At 40.4% G+C, this 19,591-nt stretch overlaps 1 protein-coding gene across 7 annotated transcripts in view; it reads right to left on the reverse strand.

Moving 5' to 3' along the window:
- Positions 1-19,591, reverse strand: part of NOVA1 (NOVA alternative splicing regulator 1) — a 229,812-nt gene that overhangs the window by 90,824 nt on the left and 119,397 nt on the right. Inside the window, exon 1 of one of the 7 annotated variants that reach the window (XM_073348906.1) lies at positions 12,419-12,438. The exons of the other annotated variants lie outside the window; for them this stretch is intronic. The gene's annotated coding sequence lies outside the window, so the exon portion shown is untranslated. Of the gene's footprint in view, positions 1-12,418; positions 12,439-19,591 lie in introns of those variants that run through there. 7 annotated transcript variants of the gene reach the window in all.

The raw sequence follows: 19,591 nt of genomic DNA on the forward strand, positions 1-19,591 counted from the left end.
TGGAGGCAGACAATGTCAGAGTGCAGGAAAGCACAAATGACCGGGAGGAGAGGTGGCGGGCTGAAGAGAGGGCTGAAGCTGAAAGGTGGCATCAGCGTGATGAGAGGAGGCAGGATTCAATGCTGAGGCTGCTGGAGGATCAAACTAATGCACTCCAGCGTATGGTTGAGCTGCAGGAGCACAGACCGCCGCTACAGCCCGTGTAACCAACCGCCATCCTCCCCAAGTTCCATAGCCTCCTCACCCAGACGCCCAAGAACGCGGTGGGGGGGCCTCCGGCCACCCAGCAACTCCACCCCAGAGGATTGCCCAAGCAAAAGGCTGGCATTCAATAAGTTTTACATTTTTAAAGTGCTGTGTGTCCTTGTCCTTCCCTCCTCCACCACCCCTCCTGGTGCTTCTCTCCTCCACCACCCCTCCCAGGCTACCTTGGCAGTTATCCCCCTATTTGTGTGATGAATTAATAAAGAATACATGAATGTGAAGCAACAATGACTTTATTGCCTCTGTAAGTGGTGATCGAAGAGAGGAGGGGAGGGTGCTTAGCTTACAAGGAAGTAGAGTGAACCAAGGGGCAGGGGGTTTCATCAAGGAGAAACAAACAGAACTTTCACACCGTAGCCTGGCCAGTCATGAAACTGGTCTTCAAAGCTTCTCTGATGCACACCGTGCCCTCCTGTGCTCTTCTAACCGCCCTGGTGTCAGGCTGTGCGTAACCAGTGGCCAGGCGATTTGCCTCAACCTCCCACCCCGCCATGAACATCTCCCCCTTACTCTCATAGATATTGTGGAGCGCACAGCAAGCAGTAATAACAGTGGGAATATTGGTTTTGCTGAGGTCTAACTGAGTCAGTAAACTGCGCCAGCGTGCTTTTAAATGTCCAAATGCACATTCTACCACCATTCTGCACTTGCTCAGCCTGTAGTTGAACAGCTCCTGACTACTGTCCAGGCTGCCTGTGTACGACTTCATGAGCCATGGCATTAAGGGGTAGGCAGGGTCCCCAAGGATAACTATAGGCATTTCAACATCCCCAACGGTTATTTTCTAGTCTGGGAATAAAGTCCCTTCCTGCAGCTTTTGAAACAGAGCAGAGTTCCTGAAGATGCGAGCATCATGTACCTTTCCTAGCCATCCCACGTTGATGTTGGTGAAATGTCCCTTGTGATCCACCAGTGCTTGCAGCACTATTGAAAAGTACCCCTTGCGGTTTATGTACTTGCTGCCTTGGTGCTCCGGTGCCAAGATAGGGACATGGGTTCCGTCTATGTCCCCACCACAGTTAGGGAATCCCACTGCAGCAAAGCCATCCACTATGACCTGCACATGTCCCAGGGTCACTACCCTTGATATCAGCAGATCTTTGATTGCATTGGCTATTTGCATCACAGCAACCTCCACAGTAGATTTGCCCACTTCAAATTGATTCCTGACTGACCGGTAGCTGTCTGGCGTTGCAAGCTTCCACAGGGCTATTGCCACTCACTTCTCAACTGTGAGGGCTGCTCTCATCTTGGTATTCATGCGCTTCAGGGCAGGGGAAAGCAAGTCACAAAGTTCCATGAAAGTACCTTTACACATGCAAAAGTTTCGCAGTCACTGGGAATCGTCCCAGACCTGCAACAATATGCGGTCCAGTCTGTGCTTGTTTCCCGGGCCCAGAATCGGCGTTCCACGGCATGAACCTGCCCCATTAGCACCATGATGCCTGCATTGCCAGGGCCTATGCTTTGAGAGAACTCTGTGTTCATGTCCTCATCGCTCTTGTCACCGTGCTGACGTCGCCTACTCACCCGGTTTCGCTTTGCCAGGTTCTGGTGCTGCATATACTGCTGGATAATGCGTGTGGTGTTTAATGTGTTCCTAATTGCCCAAGTGATCTGAGCGGGCTCCATGCTTGTCGTGGTATGGCGTCTGCACAGAAAAAAGGTGCGGAACGATTGTCTTCCGTTGCTGTCACAGAGGGAGGGAAGGAAGGAGGGCCTGATGACATGTACCCAGAACCACCCGCGACAATGTTTTTTGCCCCATCAGGCATTGGGATCTCAACTCAGAATTCCAATGGGCAGCGGAGACTGCGGAAACTGTGGGATAGCTACCCACGGTGCAACACTCCGGAAGTCGACGCCAGCCTCGGTACTGTGGAAGCACTCCGCCAAGTTAATGCACTTAATGCACTTAGAGCATTTTGTGTGGGGACATACACTATCGACTATTTAAAACGATTTCTAAAAAATGATTTCTATAAATTCGACCTAATCTCGTAGTGTAGACATACCCTTGGGCTATGTCTACACTATGGATCTTACAGCAGCACAGCTGTACTGCTACAGCTCTGCCGCTGTAAGGTCTCCCATGTAGCCACTCTTTGCCAGAAGGAGAGTGCTCTCCTGCTGGCATAGTTAAACCACCCCCAACTAGAAGCGTTAACTATGTCAGCAAGAGAGCCTCTTTTGCCAATAGAACACTGTCCACACCAACAGTTTTGCTAGTGAAATTTATGTTGGTCAGGGATATGTTTTTTCACATCCCTCAACAACAAGTTTTACTAACAAAAGTGGTCGTGTAGACAAAGCCTGAGAAAGGAGGCTGGGAACATAGGGCAGGAACCTAGGGTAGACCCCCACCTCCACAAAACAAGGACAAAAAAAAACCCAGTTACAAACCTTTCCATAACCGTTGTTCAAGATGTGTTGCACATCTCTATTCCACTGTAGGTGTTTGTGCACTCCAGTGCAGTTGTCGGAGAATTTTTTCGTTAGCAATACCCAGGGGGCAACACAATCGCCCTCTGCTGCCTCATGCACCGACATAAAGGGCCAAGCTACCCCTGGTCTCGCTCTGGTCCTTCCTACTGGAAAGACTCCGACGGAGGGGGAAGGAGTGAGAATTGTGGAATGAACATGTGCAACACATCTCAAAGAACAATAGTTATTATGGAAAGGTTAGTAAACTACTTTTTACTTCAAGTGATTGCACATGTCAATTCCACTGTAGGTGACTCACAAGAAGTTCCAACTGGAGGTGGGTTTGGAGTCTACTTGAACAGTCTAAATTTAGCATAGTCTCCAAGATTGCTGACAGCCTTATGAGAGGCTAATGTCTGACATGATGACCAGGTTGCTGTTTTGAAAGTATCTAGTATGGACATGTTAACCAGAAATGCCACAGAAGTCACCTGGGAGTTAGTAGGATGTCCCAATACTATATCTGGCAGCTTCATGCTAGCCAATCAATAAAACAGGTGACTATAACCAGATATCCTTTGCGTGGAAACAGGACTGTCCTTCATTCTGTCCGCAAATTGATAAACCTCCTGCTCAAGGAATCTGCCAGTATATTCTGAGCCTCTGGGAGATCGTCTGCTTTCAGAATTATAGAGTGGTTGATGTAGAAGAGTAGTACTGCTGCGTGACATAACAGCGAGGACCAGGCTCCCCTCTGCTTGTTTACATAAAAGATGGCAGTTGTATTGTCAGCCAGCACCATTACACCCTTTCCCCAATGAGAGGAAGGAAGGTCGTGCAAGCTTATTGGATAGCCCACAATTCCCTGACATGTGTAGTCCTGAGATTTTGGGAAGAACACAGACTTTGCATCTGCAAAGGTCCCAGGTGAACCCCCCAAGGGGTCTCTAAGGTAAGAAATTGTTGAGGTGGGGTGAAAGGAAGTCCTTTGCAGACATTGGTCAGGTCTAACCCCCAATCTAGGGAGGCTAGGATGTGGCTTGGTATGGGCACTAACATAGCTATGATGCACCTTTTTGGAGACTACACCTCTGTCAACCCAAGGAGCCTGAGACACAGTTTGGAGTACTGGACCACATACGTGCAAACTGCCATGTGCCCCAGCAGCCTTAAACAGTTTCTCAACATGGTAAGATAATAAACCTTTAAGTCCAGAATGAGGCTTTGCCTTGCATGAAACCTTGCCTGTGCTAGTTAGGCCCTGGCCATTGTTGAGTCCAGGACCACTCCAATAAATTCTACTTGTTGTACTTAAGACAAGACTGACTTAATCAGCAGGCCGAGTGCATTGAAAATTATGCTTATGCTGCACATGACCCGCCATGTGAATCAACCTCCTACTGGCCAGTCATCCAGGTAAGGGAATACATAGACCCCTGACCTCTGCAGCAAAGCTGCTATCACTACCATACATGGTAAAAAGTGAAACACTCTAAAAAAGACCAAGGGGAGTACAGTAAACTGATAATAGTGACTGCTGACAGTAATTCTCAAATGTTCTGTGGCTCTGACGAATCACCATGTGAAAATATGCATCCTTTGAGTTGAGAACAGCGTACTAATCACCTGGCACTAGGAAAGGAATAATAGAAGCTAAACTGACCATCCAGAATTTTGATTTTTTTACATTGTTTAATTGCCTTGGATATAAAATAAGGCTGAGAATACCTTTTGCCTTCAGTATCAGCTCGTATCAAGAGGAAGACCGTCATCTCCTGGACAAAGGATGGACCTCCTTTATAGCTCCTACAAGGAGAAGTGATTGTATTTCTTGCAGTAGCACTGTCTCATGGGAATAGATGTAGTTTAACTTCAGTATTTGGAGGGGGGCAGCTCCATTCAGACCAATGGGGACATGTGGAGGGCTGGGCAAATTCCATGCCGGCCTGAGTCTTGCAGTTTGGGGGTGTAACTCTCCTTGTTCCCCCAAACTATGCCCATGAAGTTTCCTTAAATCGGGACTGGGATGGGAAATGGGAGGGGCGTAGAAATAAATTGGAGTGACTATTCCATTCCCACTCTGCTTAGAACCCACTGATCTGTTATGATGTGGGTCCAAGCATAACGGAAGTGGGACAGGTGGTCTGCAAAAATTGGAAAAGAAACAGATAGCACTCTCAGAACTGGCAGTCTGCGCTTGACTTACCCATCAAAATGATCTTTTGGAAGATGCCATGTGCCTTGATGAACCAACAGCTGCCAAAGCTGAGGGTGGAGATGGGTGTTTTTTTTAACCTCTGCTCCTTCTCCTTGGCAGGTCTTGGGCTTGAGGAACAAACCCCTGAAAATACTGGGACTGATGAGGATGGAACACCTTCTGCTTCATTGGTGGGGTGAAAATGCCCATGGATTACAGGGTTGCGCTAGAGTCTTTGAGACGACACAGAATCTGATAATCTTTTCTGAGATAAGTGACGTGCTTCAAAAAGATACTTCCTGGACAGTCTGTTGCACCTCTGGAGAGAGACCAGAAGAATGTAAACAGCAAAAACCAACTCACCAGGATAGTAGAGGGCACGGTGAGAGCTACAGAATCTGCTGCATTGAGACAGGGGCACTGGAACAGGGGCAGTCAGGGGAAGAGACGTCCCGGGAGTGGGCGCACGGGGAAAGAGGCAGCCTGAGAGCGTGCCATCGGGGAAAGAGGCAGCCCAGGAACGAGCCCTTGGAAGAGGGGAGAGGGAAAGTGCAGCATATTTCCAGTACGCAGACCGGATGCCGAAACCATACAAAAACAACAAACTAGAGGAGCTCCAACAACGGATACGGAAGGTAGGAAGAACTGAGGGGAGTCAGGATGGCTTAGCCCTTTATGCCTGCGTTGGTGCACAAGGCAGCAGAGGGTCTTCATTCTGCTCTGATGGCTACCATTACAGGAAAAACAACTGACACTGGGGAGCACAAACACTTACAGTGGAATGGACATGTGCAATCACTTGAGACCATTTTTTCTGCCCCTGGACTAGGTTCACAAACCAGGCCCTTCTTGGCCATGAACAACAGGATGGCATTTGTCAGTTTGGTACAGAAAGATGGAAATATAAAGAGACGCTTGAACCATTGGATAGGGAAGGCATTCACCCAACAGACTAGAAGCAACAAGCAGAGATCTGGTTATTCACTGAAGATATGAAAACACGGTGGTTAGGGTGCTTTTTAATAATTCAGGAAGAAAGCTTTACTCCCTCTCCAAACTGTCATTGCAAAACCATAATATCTGAAGACACTGTCAAAAAGAACTAATGGTGTGAGAGCAATTTTAGGTTTGAGTGGTGGAATAGATAAAAATTTCACAACAGGCTTCTCATTCACAAGTGCAGATAGTTTTTCTGGTTTAAGAAGAGTGGAGAAAGCATTATCCATCTGCCATCTAGCCACTAAAAATTTTGAGCACCCACATAAGTCCAGGAGAAAGACAGAAGGAATAATTCTCAATAGTAATTTGGGGGTAACTGTGGCCTATCAGGTTTAGAGGCACTTGGACTGCTGAAGGATACTCCTGTCTGGTTGTCATTGAGGTGGTAGAAAAGCAATGTGGGGTGAGTTACCCTGGAGATAGCCCCAACAGAGTGATTGAGACATTTGTCATGAGACAAAAAGAGGTTAAGCACCATAAAAGTCACTTATTTCATTCCCTTTTAGTTTTCTCTGATTTAACAGCCATTTCAAACCTAGTAGAGGTCATACTGATGAGATGCAATGCTGCAGAAAGAATAAGATATGGCAAAACTAGATATTTCAGGAAGAATCTTGAGTTTCTTGCAAAGGTAAAAAGAAACAAGAAAATTTTGATTGGCATTCAAAAATTCAGCAATTTCTCTGGCTGCTCATGCATGTTCAAATATGGATTACAAGAAAACTCATTTAATCAGAAACTGATCTTGTCCACGTATGAGTTTATAAGTTGGTGCAACATAAATATGACTACTAGGTCCTGTCTATATTAGCATTTTTAGGGAAAACTCCAACTGTTACTCTGCCACTGGTAGAACTGCATCAATGGGAGATTTCCCTAAAAATGTTAGTGTAGACAAAACATTACAGTTCAAATCAGACTAGAAAAAAAGAGCCAAAGTAAATAATTTACAAACTTTGCTGCCCAAACTTCTTGAGATTTAAAGTTCTTCTCATTTTAATAAATACAATAAGAGAGTACTTTTCCAGGTTCTTTGCTAAAAAGAGTTAATATTCATATTATTCTTTGAATATATTTCATTAGTATGTTTTGAAATGTTTTCTATACCGACATCTAAACATTTTCAGAATGAATATTTTATAAGTGGAATTTTCACACAACACTAAAAATAAATGCAGTCTGAGTTATACTAATACAATATATGAAAACTTTCACTTAACAGCTTGGTGATTTTGCTTAATAAATAGGCCACTATGCAAGCAATGGCACTGACAGAACAAAATAAATGATTTTTCTTTAGAGAAAAATAACACTTTTGGCACTACTGACGGGCCAGCTGATTTCTGTGACTGATAAACTTCTTGAATTTAATGACTGAGTTGCACTATAATGTACACATTTTCTTGCATATATGACCTTTCATTCTAACAGGCTTATCTAGCTACTATGCTAGCTGATTTCTCTTACCTGTTTCCATGAGAAAATGCAAAGCAGACATGCCAAACATATAGCCATGGCTTTACTCAAGTCTCTGTAAACTAAATCTGAGGAATAGCAAGGGGGGGAGGGACTTGTAAAATAGAAATAATTTTTAAAAAAAGCAAATAAAAACAATTTCAATAAACCTGTTTCAATTTTGTGACCAGAAGATTATTAAATCTTAATTAAAAATGCAAATCCAAATTTGTGTCAAAATTCTTCACACTCTTTCCATTTGTGCAATTACCAATTTCTCCTTCATCTATTATTGAACCTAATTGTCATCAACAGGGTTTGGATCTTTATATTCACAGCACAGACCTGTACTATTTGAGTTACCAAAGTAATTGACAGCAATAGATGGCTGATATCCACTATAAGAACCCACAAGTAGAGGGACGTGAGACTCACACTTTGTGCCAATGGGTTTCACAGCTATTTGTTGACAGAAGAATGAAAAGATTCTGGATCCCTTAGGTTCAATTACAGGTTCTGGAGAGGTTTGTACTCTCAAACTCTTACACGCTCATGCCCCATCTGTCCCACTAGCCAATACTAAAGCAAAGTTCAGTTTTTGTGCCATGCTACTGTGGCCCCTGGCAGCTTGGAGGAGCAATAGCAGGAAAAGTCCTGCCCGGTCCCTGCAATATGCTCACTACAGACAAGATTTTCACAGAATTGAGTTGCCAAACTCCAACAAGTCTCTGCATTTGACTAGATTTGAAAACCAGGGCCTTCTTGACCATTAAGAATGGGATGGTATTTCTCACAAGGACAGCAAAATGTACATCCCTGACAAATTTCAAGCCCCTGCTCAAAAAGGAGAGAGGTGCTAGAGCTTCTCAGTGAAATAGATGACAGATTTTTTTTTAAACCTATATGTAGGGGTGGTCTTGAATAATTATTGTACCCAAAGCTGTCACTGGCATAATGTTTCTGTACCATATGTGGGAATGCCTATTTCATATTAGGGGTCTGACTGGTAGTAGAGACTCCCCACATTGGGAAAGCGGGAGGAGGCCCTTTCTAGCTTCTACTTAAGGGTCTTTAAGGTCCAATTCTAGTGCCAGTAGCCTCTAGTCAGCTGTCATGGGGTGTACCCAAACAACTTGGAACAGGGTGGGCCAAAGAAAACTAGGCAGAATCCCGCAAGACAAAGGAGGATCTGTGGGCTGAGTAGGAGAATATAAATTGGTTCATTTAAGTAATTTAAGAGAAAAGCCAACCTAACGTAGCTTGTTGTGAAGCATGAGTTTAGATTAGTCTAAATATGCATGTAAGATGTTTATTTTAAAATAGTATTTCTTTAACACTTTACTTCAACAGCTAAATAAAAATACTTTGTTTTAACAAGGCTGTTGGTCAATATCACTGGCCACAGTTTCCCAAAGAGAAGAAATGAAGGTGCCCAAAACCCACCCAGAGCTGAAGTGTGTCAGCACACAGGATAACACCCACATCCTGGTCAGAGAGTGGAAAAATTGAGAGATTCCATCCCAAGACAGGTAAGAGCAAATGGCCAAACATGTAAGGTAGGTGCATTGAGACCAGAAAAGGGACAAAAAGTAGCATGTAACCATGAAAATGGGCAAACATATTTTCCCCCAACCTTGTTCTTAGAAATGGCTGAGACATTTTAGGTCAAACTTTTTTTTTTTTTTAATTAAAAAGGGAGACAATCAGAATTGAAAATTTTAGCCCAAATGGTTAAATTGGCAAAGTTATAAGCAAATGAAAATGGTCTTAGAATGTGTGGAGGCAATGCTAACTACACCACCTCTGCCTATACATAGGCTAACGACCCAAGTACATACCCAAGGTCTCTGGCATGTTTGCACAGCCTAGGCTGAAACCCGTGCTGCTACTGCTGATATGTCTTCGCTGCTATAGCTAGTTGTGCTAGCTAGATTAAAGCTAGTACAGGTATGCCAACCCATGCTGCAAGCACACCTTTAATGTCATGTAGACATACCCTAGGAGTCATGCCTAGTAGAAACAGCAAGTGTGTGTCACAATTCAGAGCTAGGCGCACCATAGGCACCAACTCCGTGGGTGCTCCAGCCCTTGAGCACCCACGGAAAAAAAAAAAGCGAATGTCTAGCACCCACCGGCAGCCAAGCTCACCTTTCTTCCCCCCTCAGTGCCTCCCGCCCACTGGCGGCCGCCCCGATCAACTCCTCCCAGCACATCCCGCAGATCAGCTGTTCCACAGCGTGCAGGAGGAGGTGGGAGGGAGGGGGAGGAGCGGGCACAGAGTGCTCAGGGGAGGGAGCAAAACTGGGCAGGGAGGGGGCAGAGTGGGGACAGGAAGGGATGGGTGGGTGGGGGTCTGGGGGAATGGATGGAGTGAGGACAAGACCTGGGGAGGAGTGGGGGTGGGAAGAGGCAAAGCTGGGGTGGGGACTTGGGGGGAGGGTGGAGTGGAGGCAGGGCCTGGGGCAGATCAGGGGTTGAGCACTCCTGGGGAAAGTTTGCACTGTGAGCTAGACCTTTGAATTCTCTCAATACATCCCCTCATGTGTTAGGTCTCTTGCCTTCACAAGTCCTGGGATGGAATACAACAATTCTCCCACTCATAGGCTTAGTCCCCAAGGTGTAGCACCCTGTATACCAACTGTGATTACTAGCAGGCTCAACTAGATTCAACTACCTGTACACCTCCTCTTCAGGAACTGTGACCACTGGTGAATACACTGACCAAAAAAGCCTTTTCAAAACTAAGTATTGTGTAATTCTAACAGGAGGAATACAGTACAACAGATAGGGCAATTTCTTTGGGAGATCTTATTAAATTAGATTTAGATAGCTTTGGAGTCAATTGTTTTATAAATGCAAAATAGATGTTTTACTCTGGAATTTTATGCAACTTCTCGAGGGGTGAGATGTGACCAGTGTAAACCCTGAGTTTCAAAGGATAAAGAAGGAATCTTTGGGACAAACAAAGATGACTGGGCTATCTAAGAAATACCGGGGAGGAGGTGAATGCAAATTCCTACCTTTGGACCCAACTTTTTGAAGTTATGACCTGATAAGAAACCCATTGGTTGCTGATTCCCTATTCCCAGAATCTGAAGATCAAAGCCTCAACCTGCAGAAAGGAGGGAACTCTCAGATTTGTGTGTGCTTGTTCTGAGCTAACAGCTGATATGATCTTGTAGCTACAGAAAAACCCCTTGGTGGTGTCTGAAGCACTGCAAGAGCCCTTGCTGAAGTTGGGGATGATCTTTGGTAAGCTTACCAGCATGTGTGTAGATTTCTTTTATTTTTTTAATATGCTTTCTCTGCAATGCTTTCACCTTAAGAATGTGTGTGTTTGCCTAGAAAGGGCTGGATGGTAACTTATACCTCTAGGCAATTACACAGTTTATAGCCTCTCAGGAGAAGCAAAGCAATGTGACTTGCTGGGAACCTCACAGTATGGACAGGCAAAGGTGCAACATGGAAAAAACTCAGCCAGGAGTGAAAGAGATGTGGATCTTCATGCCCAAGACATGATGGCTGAGGAGCCTAGAGTGGGTGCCCTTGCCAGATCACAAGGGGGACATGCAAGTGCTGTTGCTCTGAACTGTGACATACAGCATAACAAGAGAAAAAAGTGTTCTAAACATAATAAAAGTCTACTTACATATCAAGATTACCTAGAATGCTAGGCAGGACTAACTTATCCCAGATAACCTCCCCCTGGCATCCCAACAGTCCGATCTCTCCCTCTCGTTCTTCAGGGATGTACTCTTAACGATCCTGATATTTATTGTTCCAGTTTCCTTCCTGGATTTCCCCCTCCCCTGTGTCAAGGTATGGTGCTGAACTCATCATGGTCAGAAGTAAATTTCAGAAGCATATGACACCTGCATTGTTTGGTATGAATTCGTAAATGGGGCTATCAGAAGTGATTGTGCACTTTACTGCCCTATATGCACTCAGATTCTACTGGAATTAACCTCTGGTAATCATATAGCAAACAATACCATAATCAAAAAAGCAAAAGAAACATTTAATATTCGGAAAATATTACACGGTGCTCCCACATCCTTCACATTGTGAACTCACACCCCTTATATTCTCTCCCTGACCCCTTCCAATGAAGCAATAAACTCAAAGTCTAACTATTTAATCGCTAAAATTATTAAACATGGAAAATTCCTTTTACTCTATCACATTTTCTTTAACAAATTGCATGTAGGAAACAATCTTAAGGTTGTGTAGTTAAAATAAGAAGGCACAGAAGTTAAATTTCTTAGAGCATACATTATGATGCAGCAAGATTACCACATTTTATAGTATATATTTAATACTATAAACAAAAATATACTAAGCTGAACATTTAATAACAAGAATAGAAAACACTACGTATGTGGAGAATGGATGAATAGCCAGTGCTATTGGAACCTTAAACTTCTGAACTCACCAACTTATCAATCAATCAGTGGAGCTCAATAATGCATTAACTCAGGTTTTTTCCCCCATTTAATTTTATGTCTACCACTGAAAATTAAAATAATACACTACACTTCATGAATTTGTACACTTTAGTACATTTATCCTAACATTGTCTCAACATTTATGACTTTAGGCTGGGATTTTCCATTTGGGCAACTGGGTGATTAACTCCCTCAGGCTTATTGAAAAAATCTGTCCTAGCTCTTAGATACTGACTTTAAAAAACAACATTTATATTGGGCTCCTGCAAATCAATATGATTTTTTTTTTATTTTGGTGCAGACCTTTTGCTGGTGTAAACTGTCATAGCTCCATTGAACTATACCGATTAACATCACCTGAGGATCTGCCCCATAGTATTTAATGTGTTGAATGAAGCAGGAAAACAGGAGAAGGAACTTTTAATTAATACACTAGCATGTCCCACTTGCACTTTGCTGGTAATTTCACACCCATCATAGAATAGCATTAGAGATTATTTATCATTGCATTTATTCTGGAAGTGAAGTACATCCCAATTTTCTCCAGTATTGCACCATTTTACATATTATTTTATAGCCCCATGGAACACAAAGCTATTTACAAAACAGCAATATTGGAGAAAAGAAGGCTTACCTAACTTATAGGTAGTTTCCAGTGGTGATCAAGGAGTATGATATTAACATAAAGTGCTTGCTGGAGTGTGATCCAAACAGATATGCCAAACAGTTGCTGGCATATCTAATTTTTGGACCTGCAAGAAAGGTAAAAGTAAAGAGGTAAGTTTTAAATTAGAATATGGGCGAAATGATGCTCTTAATCTGATCATGTGGACCCTCTGACACAATTTACTGGAGTTGATTGCAGATCACCTTCAACAGTTTTAATTTTTTTTATATCATAGAATAGAATTTAAGAATTTTGTGAACTTGATTCAAACAACTTCTATTAAATGAACTGAATATTGTAATGCCAAAGCACTGCTCAAAAATATATAACTATGGTATGTATCATATATTCCTTAAAAGGTAGCAATTTGCATTGCATTTCGTGCTTGGAAGCAGAGGGAAACAATGGTTTCAGATAAACAAACTGGAAATACTTTATTATAATTACGACATGATTAAAATAAGAAATCTGATAGAATCCTCCGGTTTCCTGGAAGCAGAGTGCAAGAAAAATCGTTGCCATGGAAACAACCAGCACAAAACTGCAATAAACCTAAGAGAAAATGTCATTGCCTCTGAACAATGAATGAAGAAAAATGCTGTTTGTAAACTACGATAATGAACTAAGGGCCCCAATCTTGCAAATTCTTGCTCACAAGAGCACAACTTACTCATGAGTCTTCCTACAGAAATCAATGGAACTACTCTTGTGAGAGATGGTGTGCAGGGTTGGTCTCTAAGAGGAGAAAAAAATTCTTTAAAACACAGCATTTAACAACTATTGTGTAACTGACAAGTATGCTGTTAAAATTAATGTTCCTCATGTACCTGCTTCACTGCATATGATTTTTTTAAAATGCTGGTTACAGTTTAACCTATCACTTTGTTCACATGAAACTGGAAATGTACATAATTTTAGAACTGATTTCCAGAATTATTTATTTTTCATAATCATGTTAAACAATGCACAGTTTTCAGGAAAAGTCATGTCCATCACCAAGACATTGCAACTGCACAGTTGTTCTGGTACTGAATTGCACTGACAATTTATATATATATGTAGTGCGCTATAGAGAATGCAGCAGCTGAAAAATCAGCTAAAAGCTCATTTTAATATCATTTGCATTTTTAATAATCCATGTTAAACTATTTGACATTCAATCTTCTGGGATTATTTTTCAATACCATAATACAGCGTCATAAGGAGAACACTAATTTGTAACAAATAGAGAGAGAGAGAGAGAGAGAGAGAGAGAGAGAGTGTGTGTGAGTGAGTGAGTGAGAGAGAGAGAGAGAGAGAGAGAGAGAGAGAACAAAATTTACGGTATACTTCCATATGCAAACACAGACTGAGTATCATCTTTGTCTTGGCCCACACATCCAGACTGTGTTTATATTTTATTTCTCCTTCATCTATAACATCCTGAAGATCCAGTTTTTTCTGTCTGTATCAACTGCCAAAAAACTCTTCTCCTTGCCCTTATCTCACACCACAATTTCTGTAATCTTCTGGCCTTGATGCCTCCAATCTTGCCCCTTTCATATCCATTCAAAATGCTGCCATTAATCTCTTCCTAGTTTCTTGGTCAGTCCACATCACCCCCTCTCCATGATTCTTCTTTCTCTACTGCATCAAGCATAAAATTACATCACAAACTTTCTACAACAAAGTTCTATCTGGCCTTTTAAATCTAAATTTGAATTGTGCCATCAACCCATGCCTTTGTTCCACCAGTGCTAGCCTTGATTATCTGCTTATCTACTTTTTCCAGAAGTCCCTTCATAGGCTGTTTCCCCATGCTGGCCCTTATGCTTGGAAAGAAACCCTTGACAAAATTCACAAAGCTACCACCTCCTTTAAAACCTTCCATTGCCATGATGCTTACAAATCAGTACTGTTTAGAAGTTGTGACTTCTGTCATGACTAATTTATGCATAAATATGTGTCTACTGTAAACTTGTCTTTTCCCCTTCTCTGCCCCCCGGCCCTGCACGTGTCTGTAATTAACCGCCCATATTTTGTTCCAAGCTCAGTGGAACAGACACTCTTTGTGTTATTTGTCTGTGGAATGCCCAGTACTCTGGGGCCTTGATTAGGGTCCTTAGGCATTACTGTAATATAAATAATAATAAATACAGGATGAGTTCTTGAATGGGATATGTAATGATATTCTGACCTTAAAGTAAGCCTGCATTTTTGTAAACATCAATACATTTCCAAATACAAAATCTAATGAGTCTTTCCATTGACATCAATGGATTTTGGATTAGGCCCTAGGTGAGGCTCCGATGGGTAAAGAATACTAAAGACCTAATCCAAAACTAATTGAAATCAATGGAAGTATTCCCATTTACTCCAGTGGGCTCTGCATCAGGTTCTAAAATGGAAAATGCTGATAACCTATTTCATTCATTTATGTTTCACCAGCAAGCCAAGCTGCATGTGTAAAGAAATTCTACACACTTCAAATAAAATATCAATACTTCAAACAATCAAAATACACTTTTTAATAAGGATAAATGTTAATCCTCAAATGAAGCAATTGTCGATTCATTTTGCATTAGAAGGATAATTTTTAAAATAGATGATTATGTTTAAAAGCTACCGTGCTGAAGCTTCATGCCATCATACATTCTGAGTGAAGTAATTTGTGTAATACTAGCAACAACCTATATAATCAGGCCTAAGGAAAAAACATTAAAGCAAATACCTGTGTTGTCACTGAAAATATATTTAGTCTGTATCCCAGGATAACCTTGCTGCATATACATATATTTTGTTTACTGAGAGGACTATTCATCTTCCAATATAAGATACTAAATAGATAGGTACAACATAGAACTGAACAAAGAATACAGAGTGATCTTATAACTATTTAACAGCCATAGACCTAGCAAGAATATTTTTAAAGAATATTTGTGCTTAATCACTGTTTACCTAGGTGATGCGAAAATTTTCAATATTGCCATTCAAAAAAATCAGACAATTATGAGAGCAGCAATAGACTAAAGGCCATTATTTGAAATTAGGGCTGTCGATTAATCGCAGTTTAATTCACACCATTAACTCAAAAAAATTAATCGCGATTAATCGCAGTTTTAATCACACTGTTAAATAGAATACCAATTGAAATTTATTAAATATATTGATTTCAATAATACAGAATATAAAGTGTACAGTGCTGACTTTGTATTATTTTTATTACAAATATTTGCATTGTAAAAATGATAAAAGAAATAGTATTTTTCAATTCACCTCATACAAGTACCATAGTGCAATCTCATTATTGTAAAAGCACAACTTACAAATGTAGATTTTTTTTGTTACATAACCGCACTCAAAAACAAAACAATGCAAAAGTTTAGAGTCTACAAGTCCACTCAGTCCTACTTCTTGTTCAGCCAATCACTAAGACAAACAAGTTTGTTTACATTTATGGGAGATAATGCTGCCTGCTTCTTATTTACAATGTCACCTGAAAGTGAAAACAGGTGTTTACATGGCACTTTTGTAGTTGGCATTGCAAGGAATTTATATGCCAGATAGGCTAAACATTCGTATGCCCCTTCATGCTTTGGCCACCATTCTAGAGAACATGTTTCCATGCTGATGACGCTCATTAAAAAAAAAATGCATTAATTAAATCTGTGACTGAACTCCTTGGGAGAGAATTGTATGTCCCCCGCTCTGTGTTATCTGCATTCTGCCATATATTTCATGTTATATCAGTCTCGGATGATGTCCCAGCACGTTGTTCATTTTAAGAACACTTTCACTGCAAATCTGACAAAATGCAAAGAAGGTACCAATCTGAGATTTCTAAAAACAGCTACCGTACTCAACCCAGGATTTAAGAATCGGAAGTGCCTTCCAAAATCTGAGAGGGACGAGGTGTGGAACGTGCTTTCAGAAGTCTTAAAAGAGCAACACTCTGATGCAGAAACTACAGAACTCAAACCAACACCAAAGAAAATCAGCCTTCTGCTGGTGAAATCTAACTCACATGATGAAAATGAACATGCATTGATCTGCACTGCTTTGGATCGTTATTGAGCAGAACCCATCATCAGCATAGATGCATGTCCTCTGAAATGGTGGCTGAAGCATTTTACATTGTTTTATTTATGAATGCAGTTATTTGTTGTACATAACTCTACATTTTTAAGTTCAACTTTCACGACAGAGATTGCACTACTATTTCTTTTATTTTTACAGTTCAAATATTTACAATAAAAATAAATATAAAGTGAGCACTGTATACTTTGTATTCTATGTTGTAATTGAAATCCATATATTTGAAAATGTGGATTAATTTTTTAAATTGCTTGACAGCCTTATTTGAAATACAGAAAAAATTAATACAATTAAACTGAAATCTGTTCATCAATAGCACACATTTCACATTTGAGGCAAGTATGTAACTCTCTCATTAACTGGAAAGAGCATTCAACATGTATATTAGAAGAACATGCCACCATGGTGCTCATTTTACCCAAAGCACATAGAAATGACTTCTTTATAGTAGATATCCTTAATCCATATATCATAACAAAACCTAGTTTAATTTAAGCCAAAAGAACAATTTATCCATTAAAACACCAGCTAATCAAGGATCTCTATTAAATTATAGATTTGTTGTGGATCTGCTTTTAAAACATGGCAAAAAATGCATGTGCTTGTCATTCAGACAAACACTTCAGACAAGATAATTTCATGCTTTGAATTCTGCATGTGAATAAAAAAAATATTTAAAAACTTCTGGCTTAGTTTTATAATCAGAACCCGCCACACAACGCTTTTAGTACCCAGTTAGAGAGCATCTGCTCTGCAAGGACTTGAAATTCAAACACACTAATTCTCTATTGGAAACGGGAATGGAAAAACCACAGCCATCCTGATCCAGAGCCAAGTAAAGCAATAAATCAGACTTAGGTCAAGCCACACTCTAGAGAGTTTTAATTTATAAACAGAAACTAGGCTTAACAGATTCTGTTTTCTGCCAAAATGTTGTGTTATTCCATAAAGTTGCAAAAATATATCTAAAAAACCTTAAATAGTTTAGTAAAATATTTAACAGTACACTAAATTATTGTAAACATAAAGAGACTCATTTGCCTTTTATAAAAGAACCAATATATTCTAACTGAAAAGTCCGCTACACAGATTCTACAAAAGTCCTATAGTTACTTTTGATAATTTAAGCAAAACTTTGAAAAAGATGCCATTCTGCTGGCAGAGAACAAGGTCACTTATAATGGAAAGTATGAATCTGTCAAGACATAAGACTAAACTTGGTTAACTTCAAAACACAAAAATATAGAATTAAGTCTGATAATCAAAGACTTGACTAACATTCCTGCTTCTGTAACAAAATTATTTGTTTTTAGAAATAAAAGTTGAACAAAATATTTTTAACTCTGTGCAAACTTGTACACAGATAGATTTTTTTGTAGTGTTCCCATGGTCTAAAGAATAATTTATTTAATTCATCTGTTCCTAAAGCATAAGTATTTGTTGTACAGTTTCTAAGACTGTACAGGAAAAGTTGGCTTCATCAACACAACCACTGATACAGGTGTGCTCAGAGAAAGCTTTTCTTGAAATGTTCCCTTGGCTGAAATTTTTTCTTTTAAACAATCATTAACCTACATAGTAGCCAAAAAGACAGAAGAGCAGACATGCAAGAATGCTGAGGTCAGTCTGTCTTGAATGACGGAGTTCAGTAGATTGCGGACTGTCTACACAGCTCAGCCACAAGGTGTGAAATACTGTGGTAAGGAAGTAAAATGGTATATACATGATTTAGCTCCAGTGGTTTATCTCAAACAGTGCTTAGAATAATTTACTCATTCAAAACCAATTCAATATTACAGTTTAAGAGCAACACAGGCCAGAATTTATTTTTAATTTTTTCAGAATGTATGTTTTTGTATATTACAGAAATATTATGTTTTTAATGTCATTTTAGTGGGGTTATTTACATATTTGTTTGTTCTCATTGCATCCACTATGTTGTGGTTTGCTTACAAAAAAACCACGAAATCAATTGCAAATAATAGTTTCTCATTCATGACGTTCTATAGAGTTAGCTTCCAGTATATATATACTTTATTCTAGGTCAGAGTGGATGAGTGTCTGTCTCACTAAATAAAAAAAATTGCTAAGTATTTACTGCAAAAAAAAAAAGATGTTTATTATCTCAAGATAGTTATCTCAATGTAAAATCATAGCAGAGACAAGGCTCAAACAGTTTTTCCTCAATGCATCTATTCAAAAATTAACCCTACACCTCTATGTGGAGTTTACCCTGACTAGCTACACCAAAGTAAAAACTAGTGTCTTGTCTTCATCAGGGTTTTACAGCAAGATAGCTACTTCAATGTAAAAATGCACCTCTTTTTTCCAGTGAAGACACAGTGACAGGCTTCTCCAATTTTCCCATCCCTGTTTAGGGTTTCCTCTCTTAAAACTTTATGAAATTAAAAGCAGAATATTAGGCAATTTGCTTGTGTAGTTCCATAGCCAAAAATAAAAATGGGTTGTGATGGCTTGGGACTTCCAGTGAAGGGAATGTACAGGAGAAGTAAAAACCTCCTTAAAACTCTACTTCACTATGAGGCCTACAAAAAACTTGATAATGTTTAGGCTGCCTATCATGTTGACCAATATTGTCTAATTGTTTCCTTGTCCTCCTGCATCTGTCTGTATCTATCTGTTGTCTCCTGTCTTAGCTTGTCAGCTCTTTGGGGCATGGAGTGTCTTTTTGTTCTGTGCTTGTACAGGTAATACAATGGGATTCCTGGGCCACGACTGGGACTCATAGGTGCTACAGTAATACAATCAACCAATAAAGCGTGGCAAGAACATTTTTTTCACTAATGATTTGTAAGAAATCTTTTCGATGAGTCAGTGGAAGACAGTAAATTATCCATACAGAAAATGTGACTACAGATAACTAAGCTCTCAAATAGTACTCAACTAGCATGCGAATTTCAGCATTATCCCCTTTTCAGTAAAACTGATGCTCAAACTAGAATGATAATTTCTGTAACAGAAAGAGAAAGTTTAAGGACTAATATCCCTAAACATGCTAGTGTATAGACACTAATGGAAAAATAGGTGGAACAACCCCAAATTTTA

The sequence above is a fragment of the Lepidochelys kempii genome, chromosome 6 (assembly GCF_965140285.1).
Source record: "Lepidochelys kempii isolate rLepKem1 chromosome 6, rLepKem1.hap1, whole genome shotgun sequence".
Lineage (NCBI taxonomy): Eukaryota > Metazoa > Chordata > Testudines > Cheloniidae > Lepidochelys > Lepidochelys kempii.